Source organism: Oxyura jamaicensis, chromosome 5 (assembly GCF_011077185.1).
Source record: "Oxyura jamaicensis isolate SHBP4307 breed ruddy duck chromosome 5, BPBGC_Ojam_1.0, whole genome shotgun sequence".
NCBI classification, from domain to species: Eukaryota; Metazoa; Chordata; class Aves; order Anseriformes; family Anatidae; genus Oxyura; species Oxyura jamaicensis.
In genome coordinates, this window is record NC_048897.1 from 19,588,157 (window position 1) to 19,602,575 (window position 14,419).

General features: G+C 39.8%; 1 protein-coding gene across 8 annotated transcripts in view; it reads left to right on the forward strand.

The window, feature by feature from the left end:
* Positions 1 to 14,419, forward strand: part of SIPA1L1 (signal induced proliferation associated 1 like 1) — a 203,067-nt gene that overhangs the window by 118,890 nt on the left and 69,758 nt on the right. The window lies entirely within an intron of this gene.

Here is a 14,419-nt window from a genome sequence, read left to right on the forward strand (position 1 = left end):
ACTGATTTATGTGTGACGCTCCTGTGCTTGGCTGTGTTCAAAAACCCCGTGTTGGGGGTAAGTTTTGCCAAAGGATGCTTGTCAAAACAAGCTCTACCCTGCTGCTGTCTTAAAAAGGGAAAATTGTGCTTTTTTGATGGACACTTAACAGTGCTAACATCACATGATGTACTGAGTCAGCTACTAAAATTGTTATGATAGACATGCATTTTTCTTAAAGAATGTCACCAGGAGAAACTGTTTGCAGCCGTGTTCCCCTGCAGACAGATGAGCTGTTTTCAACATTGATGCACGAAGCAAAGCGTGCTTGATGTAAGGAGATGTAAAACCATTTTTAAAGGGTGAAATCAAGCAGATTATGGTACAATGGCTTTCCTAGCAGAAATTCTACTAAGAAATTACCTGTGATGCTACACAACTGCTGACATTATCAAGTAATTTTCAGATATTGATTTGCTTAACAGATGATATGTGGTGTTGATAAAATTTCAGTTTCAAAGTGGTACAAAAGTACATAAATACCTGACATAAGTGTGGATTTTTAAGAAAGCAGAGCCCTGTGAATTGAAGAAGACATACTTGGCTTCAAAGTCCTGAGAATCCTAGCAAGATCAAGAACATTTCCAGCTGGTGCAGCGGGAATCACGTCAGCTGGGTGCGAGTGGAGGAGATGTGTTAGCCTTCCAAGTTGTCTTTCCATGGAGGCTCTGCAAGGAGCTGTGAGCTGCAGTGTAGCACCGTCAGCGTAGGGATGAGCCGCAGCCTTTGTGGTGATGCATGGTTCAAGCCGATGCCTGTGGCTTGAAATTGACTGCGGAGCCTTTTGCAAAGTCACGTGTGCAGGTGGATGTCACCTCCCATGTGTGCGCCTCGAGGGTAAAAGCTGGTGAAAGACTTCTATTTCCATTTGTCAGAAGGGGTTAAGAAACATTCCTACTAAACTGTTATCAGCATGATTTTATATAATGAACCATAATCAGAAATAGTACGCGAGGCTGATTAAGGCTGTTGATGCAGTGAAACAGGAATACACCCACACATGTACTTTCAGTAGGTAATTTGCTTTTGAAGGTTTAGTATTGGAATCTGAATGATTTCAAATCTGTTTTCATTTTATAAAATGTTTTGCATGCATGTAAACCAGCAGCAGATGTAGGTACTTCCTTTTACTGGCCATAGCCGGAAAAAATCACATAACACCAAGAGGCTTTTGTGTGGTACTTGCAAAGGTTTTAATGCAAGAAAACTCAAGATGACATGCTGGACTGTGTTTGGGCTTCAGTTCAAAAGTGGTAGGGAGATTTTTACAGTTTCTGCCAGAGACTGTAACCCAGTTCATAGGGGCTACAGAGACAAAGCTCCTGAAGAGAAAAATGCACTGGTCTTGAGCTGGAAGGGCGGTTTGTAAAAGAAACCTAGTATGAAACCCCAGGTGTATCTGCAGGCACAGGTGGGCTGGTCAAACAGACACAAACTTGCTTATGCCTCAAGATAACTAGCAGCTGCCAACCATCCACTTCAAATTTGCCTTTTATGTTTAAAGATGTCTGGGTGAAGTGCCAGTTCTGTTGGCATATGTGCACTTGTAATAGACTGATTCTTATTTAAATTGCAAAGTGTGTTTTTTAGGTGTCAGTGCCACCTTGCTTGCTCTTTTCAGTTTGTAGCCTGCTTTGCCAGCCTGGCTGTCTGGCTTCGTGACCAGAATTGCTTATGCTGCTTCTCCCTGATATTGCAGTTTGCTTGAGGTAGCTTTACACAACAGCTTCTGCACAAACTCTCACACTCGCCCTTGAGCAGTTGCTGTGTATGGCCAGCTAGGTAGGATTTTCCCTTTGTAGTTACGGGAGGTAACTGCGTGCCTCCAGTAGATGATTCATGTAGGTACTCTAGAAAATCAAGTGCTGCCTACTTGCCTGTTGTCAGTCGTCCTGACAGGCACCTATATCATAAAAGCTACAGACAGGGTGACATACCTATGGGAACAAATGGAAGGTGGGCATCTACCTGCTGGTTGCTGTGGCGATATCTGTGCAGTGGAGTATTTCTAATTAATGGAAAACCCTTTCTCAGTTTTCCTTATGTAAGGAGTTCTTACTCTATTTAGTCTTCCGAAATCCAACCTGAACGCCCACTCCTAGCGCAGTGCTCACAAGAAATGAATCAACCAAAACATTATCTGGCTTTATTATTTTCTAAGCCATAAATGTTGCTGTCATGCAGCATGCAGATTTCTGCTGAGTAACTGTATATTTTGAAGCTTTTTTTTCCTCTCTTTGCATTTTTTCACCCTTATTAGGACTTGAAATATTTTTGATGTAGAATGATAATGGGATACATATAACCACTCTTACACTTGTCTCATGTTCCTGTGGATGTTCCCACATACAAAAAGAGAGTGCAGTTGGAATATGCGTTCATTTAGCAAAGTGCAAGGCTTGTATGGTTGTACTCTCTTCCCTGCTAGCTTTTTAGAGCTATTGACTGCTTTATCCATCTGTCTTTTGCAGTTTACATAAAAAGTTTTAAACATCCCATTCAGTTTTTAGGTTGATACCATTAATAAATGTAGCACATTCAACTTTATTACCGGGTCCCTAGTGCTCAGAAATTCATTCCAGTTGTTTGCAGATCCTATCCATATTTTGTCAATAGGTTTGCATAACCCCCAGTTTGGTGTATGTTTGTTTAAACTGTTACTTTTTGATCAAAATTTTAAAGGATGTTGGAAGCATTCACTAGAAAATTAACAATAAAATCTAAAAACCCCTATGCAGAGGTTGTTTGTTCCTCTCTAGCCAAAAGATGGCATTTTGGAAAATAAATGTGCAATGCATGTGGTTGTCAAAGGACAAAAAGCTCTTTGCTATTTTTGAGAACATACATAGAAACTGAATTATCCCCAGGGATCTCTGATGTCATGCTTGTTTATATTATATAAGAGAAGCCTAAATGCTTTTTCTGGTGGATTTATGGTACCTCATAAGTTAAGATTTGTACAGCACGTGTGTCAAATTGTAGCCTGAGATGATTTTCCTTTTTGGTCTGTGGGATGATCCCCATGGTTAGCTCTGAATGGAACCAAACATGGCGATTAAATACATGTACGCCTCAAACAACGATCACAGGCTTGTTGCTTTAGGAGTAGCTGTTGTGTTGGAGGACTGAAAGGGTTTGCCATAAGCATCAGTCAAAGATGAAGCAGCAACTTTCTGAATTGTTTGCCATGCCTTCTTCATGAACAGTGTAATTGTCAGTAGAAGAATGTTATTTCATCTTCAAAAAACACAAAACACGGCTTCAGAAAGAAGACTGCGTTTAATGTTCACTTTCTCCAGCATACTCCACCCCAAAAAAAGAAATCTTACCAAAAAAAAAGCACACAGTAATCCAGCAGCAGCCGTAAAATACTGGGTTACATGTTGCTAGTGGTAGTGATTTAGAGTCCTTTGCAAATTAATACCTACCTAATTTGGCAGCCTGATGCAGTGTTCCAGTGAAAGGACAAGAGAGGATAGCTTGTAAATAGGATTGCACATCAATGCGGTAGATGATTGCAGGCAAAGTACGAAGCTGAAGGTCTAAGAAGAATGGAAAGAATAGAAAATGAGAAAGCAAAGAGCTGGTGGAAACTACTTTGTTTCATATAAATTTTTTTGCTTACTATGGTTTGTTTTTCTTCCAAGCTCAGGATCTAAATAAGAATATGATGATCACTCTTCTTTTTCAAACCTACTTTATTATCAAAGGTTTTTTGTTTTTTATTCTATACTTTAAAATCAAATTCTATACTCTGATATACCAGTATTATTGTGAGGGTTCAAAAATACGGTAATATCTATCTTTTTTAAAAAAAAGTAAATTAAGTAAATTGATATTGTCAAAAAAGAATGCTACTGAGTTTCAAGGTTTCATTTTTTTGAAAAAGGATATACAGTGGAAGGATGTAGAGGCTTCAGCTGAGTACATTTCATTTTTGAATGTTCTAGTTGTCCAAAACAATAAGAAAAAAATCCTTTCCAAAATACTATAAAAGTTTTTACTTGCATCTGTATCTTCCTTCAAGACTTTAATTGACTTCCTTTCTCAGTGGTGCACACTTGGCCGTATGTGGCAACCTCTTGAAACAGAAGCTGTTGTTCTTCTTGCGAGGATTATTGAGGATTACATGCTTCCGTATCTGTTGGAACATGTGAACTGTAAAAAAGGTCTGTCTGCTACCCTTGTAGTAACTTGTAGCTTGGACTATCATTTTTTGGTATTGGTATTTTTGAGCTGTTTTTACTTGCCCACAATTTGAATAATATTAACACCTAATACATTTCCATGTAATGTCCATCCTAGGTTTTTAGGTTCTGTAATAGTGACAGTTCAGTGGTGTTCACTTTAAATTAGTGTGCTTCTCTTACAACGATGGTGATAGTGGATTCATTAAGGAAGTAAACCTTTAGTAGTTGCAGTAATAATTGTTTGTGACATCAGGATTAACTACGATGGTTGCTTATGTTATATACTTCTGTATATAGTATTCTCAAACTCTCTTTTGAGAGAGAGCATTAACAGCTTGCGTGTAAATATACAGATACATATATGCAAAGGTGTGTAGGTATATATTCTACGTACATAAATGTGAAATCTCTTTATTAGAGCAAAATACTTTGTTATTATAAAAGATACCACTTACATAGATGGATTAAAACCAAAAAAGTCCCTTTTGGTTGTCTGCTTTCAAAATACTGCATTTTAATAATAGCTTGAGTTTGTTGTTCATTTTGCACATGTGGTGCTTTGTTTTATCTGTATAACTGCTAATTGCTTTCTGTTTTTTTCTAATGTGCGGGAACTGTAATAGACTCAAGTAATATAATTTGTATTTTATAAGGAAGCAAATTTATTGAACACTTACAAGTTACTTGGAAGTTTGAAAAAACGATCTTTTGCTCAGTTGTCTTTTAAGTAGCTTTTGGTGAGTAAGGTCTGAAAATAAAAGCTAGAAGCATTTGTTGTATGCTGCTGGTGACCACAGGCTAACCCTCTGCGTGGTGAGAGGTCTGTAGGTGCAGAAGGAAAGACTGCAGGGGGTGGCTGGAGTGCCAGCAGCTGGCTTTGGAGCACCGAGACAGTGCCTGACTGGGTGCTGTGGGCTCTGTTTGGGAGAAACACGTCCACTTGGGGCATGCGAGGGATGAGGAGTGGTGGAACACTTTACGTGGGAATCTAGGGGTGTGCAGATGGGAGAGCAAAATCTAGGTAGGTGGTTGGAACAGAGATAAAGAATCACCGGTGATACCAGAGAGAAAGCATGAGGAGTGACGGGAGATGTACATGTGGGATAAGACACTGTTCACACACACACAAGCCTTGATGTGGGAGGATCGTTGGGAAAGAGTGCCTTGAAATTTGTATTGGCAAAAAGGAGGAAAGAGTGGTGATGAGGTAATTCTGGGGAAGGAAGAAGTCCCCCTGTTCTTCACACCTAGGTAGAACATGCATGGCTCATAGAAGCCTTTTTTCCTTTGAGTAAGTTGCTTTTCCCTCCATTATGCATGGCTTTATTGCTTTATAGGAAGAGAGTGAAAATCGTATCAACAGGGTTTTATATTGAAAGAGTTAGCTAAGAAATGGGGAGCTCCTTTAAGGTAAGGTGATGTGCTTGTCATAAGAGATGTCATTTTGCTACCTTATTTAAAAAAAAACATTAAAAATTAAATGAGTGGCTAACAAAATTGCTCTTAAAAATATGAACATTTACAAACTAGTGTTGAAGCATTTTTGTACAAAAAGAAGTATTATATGTGGGTATAAGGATTTGGAGACATTTCCTTCATACGAGCTATGTAAATGCTAGTTAAAATTTGGGAATTATTCCAAAGTTGCATATTATGAACTATTCCAGATGTGGAAGTACTTATTATCTAACAGTACTGTATCAGGGTTTTGTTCACAAGAACAGCACCTGAATTGCTCAGTTTTAGCTCTCTCCTGATCAAGCAAAAATGCTAAAGACAGTGGCTTTCCTACCGCCAGCCTGCCTTTTTTGAGAAGAGTTATACCTACCTCTGGCGTAGAGAAGTATTAAATTCCCATGTTTGCAGGCTCTGATGCTGCAGTCCAAATAAAGAGGTTCTGATGCTTGCATTTGCTGTTTTTAAGGCTTCAAGGTAGGCCAGTTAAATCAGAGCTTTGAAAGAAGTGTGGAGGCAGGTGACAAAGAAAAAAGCAGGTTTACTTCTGGTGCGGGTCTTTAATTTTGTGTTGAGGTGCTGCCAGCCCCATCCATGCTGATCAGTGTGTTTGGACACAGCAGCCAGGTGCAGGAGCCGACCTGTTGTGTCTTGAGGAAGCTGCAGAGTGCGAGGGCAACAGGGTGTCAGCCAGCGTGGCAGCCTGGTTGTGCAGCCAGGAGTCACCTGTCAATAATGCAGGAGTAAGGAAACCACTGGGAATTCCTGCTCTTTTGTACAGTCTCAAAGCCAGTTGTTTTTTAGAAACGTAAATAAATAAAATCATCAAACACCGCTGCGAATTTAGGGCGTGAACAGTGGAATGTTTGATAGGAGATTTAACTTCTAGCATAGCTGGAGAAAGTGATTCAGATTTTGGTTTGTGATAAACTTACAGTGCTTTTTTTGACATTTCTTTGGTCAGAAACTGAAGCATGCTTGCTAGGCTCATGTGATCTAGAAGGGTAACTTGCCTGCATTGTAACATTCTTAGGGCAAAAAACTCTGCTACACTTATTGATAAAAAAACTTCAATGTTGCACCTAAACTTATAAGTCAGGGTAAAAATAATTTTTAAGGTATTAAAGGGAATTTTCTTTGATTATGGGCATAACGTCAGGGATTTTTTGTAAATTCTACAAAATCTACAAGAATGGATAAATTATAATAAACATGTCCAAAAGACATGGCAGTTTGTCACTGAAAATACCCCCAAACTTAACTGAAACAAGCTCCGAGTAATTGTGACAAATTTTGAGGTTGGCCCTCCTTTCACACAGGGAATTAGAGCAGAGAGCCTCTGGAGGTCCCTGCCCACATAACTGCATTTGGGATCCTCAGGGGGGAATGGAAGACAGCCGCCCCTTCTCCTTCTGGCCCTCCGCCCCCAAACCAAAGCCTTCAGTGGGGTTGAATATAGCCCTAAATGAGTCAGGAAATGAAATGGTGATATTAAATAGATGGCATCCAATTTTCACTCCTGTAACCTTCACTTGCCCCGATCCCAGCACATCTCAGTCCTGCCTTTTACACTTAGTTTTCGAATTGCTTTGCTTCCTCCTGCTGCGCTGGCAGGGGGTAGCAGGGGGCTTGGGAATAATTCCTCTGCTCCTGGCTTCTGCAGCAGCACTCTGAAATCAGAAGCAATGGTTGCAGGAAGATGTTCTGGAATGTGTCCGAATATGAAATGCTCTCGAGCTGCTTATTAGGGAGGTTCTTGGAAATATAGCCTGTTAATTTCAGGTAAAACTTAACTTTCACTTCTGAAAAGTTGCTTTTATTTCTCCCTTAAACACAACTGTAAAATCAATCAACATTAAGGGGAACAGCAGTCCATGGAGGTTTGGGAGCTTGACAACTTCTCATGAAGACAGCAGAACAGTTCCCTGAAGTTTTGTTGCCAAATTGTGCATTTGGGGAGAAGCAACTGCAGTGATAAAGAAGTAAGACAGTGGCGAGAAAAAAAACGAACTGTAAACACTAGTGAAATTTTATATATGTGTGTGTGTGTATATATACACACACATATAGTTTTTGTAAATGCTATTACTAAGTTAATGATAGGCTCAGTCTAGCACCTGCCATAGAAAAATACAGCTGTAAGGGTTACACTCAGAGCTGCTGGGAAGCTTTGAGGCAGTAGGTTAACAGCATCTTTCCCCATATTCCCAGTTGAGGTCTTTCACTCAGCCCTGATGCCTGTGGGATGTCTCAGGGTTTGTTGTGTAGGGACGGCTGGCTTCCAGCACTAGCAAGCCAAGGCTGCCCTGCAGGAATGCAGCCAGTGGTGCAGCTCGGAGACCACAGGCTAAGCTGCAGCTTTATTTTGGTAATGAAGTTATGCCGGAAACAACTTGTGGCCGGTCTGGAGGAGGGGGGAGTCATTGCTGCTTCTGTAGTGTGTCTGTGTGAGCAAGGATGCAAGCCTCAGGGAAGTGCATCCACAGTGCTTACCGTAATGTGAAGCTATTACAGTGAACCGGCCTTACGAAATGCAGCACTGATGCAAGTATCAGCCCCTTTCCTTTTGTGGTTTGGTTCTTGTTCTTTTTATTTTTGCTGGTTTTGGTCTGGGACTATTCATAGGTCACAGTCTTGCAGTATCGCAAGTTAGTCATTAACCTGGGTACTTTACAGATAAGTAACTTTTACAAGAGTCTGCACACCAGAGAGTGTTTTTTTTCTTTGCTTTTTCTTTTCTTTGGAACCACTACCAAAGGATGCAATATATCCAACATCAAGAAGCTGAAAAGAGAAACACAGAGGAGAAATATCTATTTAAAAAAAAGTGTGGGGGAGGTGTGGGGGTGTCAGTGGAACCCTCCTTTATCACTGCTAAAAATTCTCTTTCTTAAGAGGTTGGTATGTGGGAGCTAGAATATTTTGCTGTGGTGTTTTGGCTCTGCTTTAGAGTTGTTTCCTAGAGAGCAAGCAGTGGTGTCAAAAATAACCTGTTGCTGTTAACTATCTCATTCCAGGAATAGAATACAGTAAGACTTGTCAGCATCTGTTTTTTCAGCTCTCATAAATTAGCATTTAGTAAAGAGATTCTGCATTTACTTAACTACGTGAGCAACGCTGGTACCGAAACGGAACACGAGTGTTGCAAGAGGAATGACCGCATGCCGTGTGTGTTTTCTCTCTCAGTCTCAATGAAAAGGATGTTTTGAAGGGTGTGCTTAAGTAACAGTTATTTGTACTCTTAAGTTGTGTGATATCCTCTTCTTGATAAATGGTCACAAAATGAAAGCAGAGGACACAATTCTGGTGTTCACATTGAGGATCATGGAAGAATGAGTGGGAGATCATAACTGAGCAAATGGGGCTGAAATGGGCAGGTATGGGTTTACTATCTCCTGCATTCCTATGCTTGTCTCAATTTGATAGCTTTTGTTATGTCTCACCATCCTGTTATGTCATGAGCACTTTACCACTGACTGAAAGTGAGTGTGATTATTGAGAGCGGCTTCCTCGTCTCCTGCAAGCTGGCTCTGTGTGCTCTGGGCTGACCACTGGTTTGTGGCCACGGTCCCTGTGGCCTGAAATCTGAGCTAGCAAACACTGCTGCGTACCGCAGCGTTTTTAGCTCAGCCCTGGCACGGCATGTCCTCCAGCTGTTTCACAGAGTGGCAGAGCAAGCTTGCATTTGCCTGCAGAAGGCATCCTGCAAGGCTGCAGAAACTGGCAGTAGTGCATGCTCGGTAATTTCAAGTGAATTACTGCTACATCTTAAAATCAATGTAATCTTCTGGAAGTTCATGTATTTTAGCATGAGCTACTTCAGTGGAGAACAGGGTTAAGAATAAAGTACTGCTGAAGCTTGGCAGATCAGTGCAGGTGATTCTTCTTTATACGGCAACAGATGGCACTTCATCTCCTGAGAATAGAAAGTATTCTTCCTAGGGTCACGGAACAATGGGACATTGAGAGAAAAGGGCAGAAATACAGACTTGTTTGCATGTAGATCAGTGGCAAATTTTGTAGATGACAAAAATGCAGGGCTGGGGGGAGGCTACCTTGTGTTTGAGGGGAATGAGAAGCTAGAGGGACCTATTGTTCTGAGCAAATCTGACAATTGTCACAAATTCAGTTAACACAAAATCAACAGCTTCTCCCAGTGTAACAAAAATAAAACTGGTAAGCTAATAAAATACCAAACGCTTTTCTTCAAATAGCCTTTCAGTTAGTAAAAACAGCCTCTTAAAGATGAACCTTTAAACTTTGCTTTAGTTATAATGATGAAGGTAATTCTGGGAAGAAAAGGATCAAGTTAATTATAGCCAACCATATAAAGCCAAATGTTCTTAAAGATTAAATTGATTTTTTCTCCTCTGAGAAATTCATTTTATGAAATTAGATGTTATTTTGTACATATAATAACTTAATTGGCTGATAAATGAGTATTTTCCTCCTAGGATTTGATCTGCGTTATAATTCAGGTAAGAATTTGTGACACAAATAAAGCTTTCATATATAAAATACTTCTCGCTGTTCTCAGTTATTTTTTCTGATTTCAAAGGAGTTGCTACTTTTAATCTTTTATGGCTATGCCAGTTCTTTTCCCAGTAGAAGTTAACAAGGGTTACTGCCAGTAACTCATCTGCGTTGCACTGAGTTTCCTAGGCTGGCTAAATTTCAGTAAACCCGGTGGAATAGAGATGATTTCATTTACATTTTCCAAAGCTGCTTGCTGCAAAGTGCTATTCTGGGCTCCACATCCTACAGTTTTCAATATTTTAGAATAACCGTGAAAGTGCTGCATTTACCATCATCTATTATATTTTACTATTTTGGTGTGTGTGTATGTTGAGAGAGGCTGTGGAGCCTTGGCAAAAGCAAGACTTTTCTAGGGTCTGAAAACTGATGCCCTCATTTCCCAATTTTTAATTAGGAAATTACACTTCTTAATGAGGGCTGATGGTGAAATATGAAGTCTTTCCTCTGGAACATTATGAATCATAAATAATTGGGTGCCGGCAAATCAATCTCTGTCAGCATCAGAGCATTACAGTCATTAGCATCCATGATCCAATGGTCTAAAGTACCAGCAGGCACCAGAATAACTATGATATTGCTTCAAGTAAGGCTTGGTTGTGGGTAAAGTCACTACTTGCTTTGTAAGGAAAAAGACCTTGGTCCCACATAAACTAAATCTAGGAAATACCCTGGTAGAAGGTCTCTGAATTGACGCATGAGGCTTGATCTCCGTTTTTCTGTTAATCTCGTCAAGTACATTTTGGATTATTGTATTTTGTTGCCTGAATCCAAGATACTGATTAGAGTGCTGTATTTGTGTATGTTTGTGGTTTTACTATCCTAAGCTAATTTCAGTTTCTTCTTAATCAAGTGCTTATATTTGTTTCTTCGTAATTCAGAGGCCTTTGGATGAAATCTTGCCTGGTACATCATCTTCATTTTCCTGGTGACTAATTTCAGTCATGAAGAAAAGAAACCAGGGTCTCTTGATTACCTGCCTTTTAAAAATGATGTAGGAATGAAAAACTCTATTGGGATTCATCTCCAAACTCTTAAGTTGATCAGAACAGGCTGCTGTTGTACAGCTAGAACCTCAGTTTTGGAGGAGGGAGCAAAATAACAAAAGAGGTGTAAACAGAAAGGGAAAGAATGAAAATGGGTTTCTTTGCAGCTCACTGGGAGTTGAAGATAGATGTGAAATACTCTGTTTTTCCTTAAAATAAATAAATAAATGCTGGCTATATTTTGTCCTAAGGATTTGAGACCCATTTTGAACAGATCCTTGGCCTGCTTTATTAAATGCAATCTGATAAGCAGATTATTGCTTTTCCAAGCATGTTCTCATAAGTGTTTTTCTTAATTTATATAACCAGTAATAAATTTTACTGTACTTGTTTATGTATTTTTTGCATATGGTTTTCATTTGTCTTTTAATACGTAGCTGCTCATCTGCGTATTTTGTTGGCTCCCTCACTAAGTTCAGATGAGTTGGAGAGGCATGTATATTTTCATGGTGGTTAGCTTGCTCTTACCATAGCCTGTGTGAGTAGATATTCATAGCTCTACCTTGAATTAGTTTTTTTCATGTTAAATAGTAAGAGAATAGGAATGGTTACTTCTCACAGTTACTACTGTGGTCTATAGAAGTAGGTATTATACTGCCTATCTTGCAGCTGTAACTAATTTTAATAGACCATGTGTTTTGTCAGCAGTTCTACTATTTAACTTTCTGCAAGTTTTCTAGTGCATAATATCATCTATCCACTGGTAACTAGTGGTCATTTAAGGCAAGCGTGATTCACACCATCTTTGCTGATCTGTTTTGCCAGTAGTGACTATGAGAAAGTGGCAAAGTACAGATTGCCATTATTGTTCATTTCCAGTAAATCTGTTGTTTAGTATATCTAAGACCTAAATTTTTTGAGCTGTTGATGTTTTCAAATATAATGGTTTCATTTTGTTTTGGTTGAGGCTAATCAAACCTTTTAGGACACACTGTTAGGTTTCAAATTAGACCCCAGTAACAGGATGATCCAGGGAGACAACAAGGCAGGTAGTTAGTCTCCAAAAAACTTGATTTAGGTGATTTAATTTGTATCAAGATAGACACAGACAGGTGGAACTCAGTTCTTCAGAGTGTGCTATTAACTAACAGTGGCCTTAATCATTTATTACGCACCTGCATTCCAGCTGCTGTAGCAGATGAAGTAGGACATTTAGGGCAAGGAGTAATGGCTTTAAACTGGAAGGGGGTAGGTTTAGATTAGATAGGAAGAAATTCTTTACTCAGAGGGCAATGAGGCACTGGAGCAGGCTGCCTGGAGAAGCTGTGGATGCCCCATGCCTGGAAGAGTTCAAGGCCAGGTTGGATGGGGCTTGGAGCAACCTAGTGTGGTGGGAGGTGTCCCTGCCCATGGCAGAGGGGTGGAATTAGTTGATCTTTAAGGTCTCTTCCAATCCAAACCATTCTGTGATTCTGTGAAATGAAGCTGCTGGTCCTGGAGAAGGCACCTTCAGTGCTGAGTCAGGAATAGAGGAAGTGTTTCCATTGGGAAATGCACTGTGTGGTCATGTGGTCAATTGGTGACTGCAACATATATGCAACAGGTCAAGAATAAGTTTCACAGAACACATCTATCTATCTGTCTATCTAAATACTTCCTTAATTACTTAGAATAGTTGTCCCTGAAATTTGTAAAAAAATAAAAATCAGGTTGGGGGGCACACCAAAGCTAGTAGCATTTTTGATGTTTCTATGGCTAACACCAGGCTCAGGAACTTTTAGAGCTACTGCATGAACTTCTGCCCTTGAGTTAATGAGAAACTTGTACTGGTGGTAGGTTATCAGTTTCAGTGAGGACCAGGATTGGAGGGGAGATGTATACCTTGCTTTCACAGATATTGACAATTGAAGAGCAATGGTGAGGGGCAGAAATCTTGTTTCTTCACAATCAGTGGAGAGGAGCGTGTGATGGCTGACAGTTCTTGCCTGTTCTGTGTTCTGCCCTCAACTTGGTTCTTCCTTCACTCTTGTAGCCTGTCTTCCTGTCCTATATTTTCATTCTAGTTTCCTTCCATTCTCTTTATATAGGCAAGTCTATATGGCTCTTTAGGAAGGACTGTGCAACGTTCCCTTTTCGTACAGCTTATTGCATAAACATCATTTGCTCTGGCATAGGCAGAGCCCCGGGTTATGTGCAGGTGTGCAGTGTTTGCACTTTTTCGTCCTTGATCTGATTTGTGCATGAAGTTTCATCAGCTTGATTACTTCTTAGGCTGGATAGCGTTTGAAATTTGTAAGAAGTTTAAAATTGCCGTAGTTTAAAATTCAGTAGTGTTGCAGTGGCTACATGGATAGACAGCCTTTCTGACGTTATTCAAATTATCTGGGGAGAAGAAAAAACTATTGTTTTAGCAGTCATTGTAGCAGAATTACAAGGAGAGTAACTGCATTTATGTAAATGGCTGTACAAATACAACAATACCGTAGATCGCTTGCTCTGTTCTTATGTGTGATGCAATCAGCCTGCATTTTAAGTATTCCTTATGTGTTCAGCTTTATATAAATAGCAGCTGCTATTTCAAAGCAGTGCAGTTTATGGCACGTGAAGTTAAAACACGCTGCCTTTGGAGGCAGAAAGTGCCCTGGTTTGGTATTTTCATTGCTGTGGAGCACAGTACAGTAGTTTTGAGAAGAGACTGCAGAAAACACTAGTTTCCGTAGAAACATCAGCAAGCCTTGATTTGTAGACAATACTGTACTGTCAGTGCGCTGCTGGTTCAGCAGCATCTCTACACGTTTGGCAAATATTGAAAGGCCACATTTTGTGAAATTGGTTTAGCCTTTGAAAATTATTAACTTCCTTGTGTTAAAGGATGTGCACAGCGATGCAAGATTTTATCTTGACAATATCATGCTTTTGTCTTCTACTGGCAAGGGCACATTTGTGGATTTTTTACTTTCTATTTTTAGCTTCGCAAAGGATAGTATAATGCTTTGTAATCACTTTCGTACTGATGAGGTATGGGAAAGCATTTAACTTCAACAGCCTTGTGAAGCTGGATTGATTATATGGGATCTGTGGCAAACACTATTTTGTTAGCTGGGGAAATAACTTGATATGAAAAGCTTCTTTTATTTAAAAGTATGTGTTTCTATTTAGCTTTAGTCATTATATACATTGAGAAATCTGGGCAGAGAATACATGCTTTTTGGACTA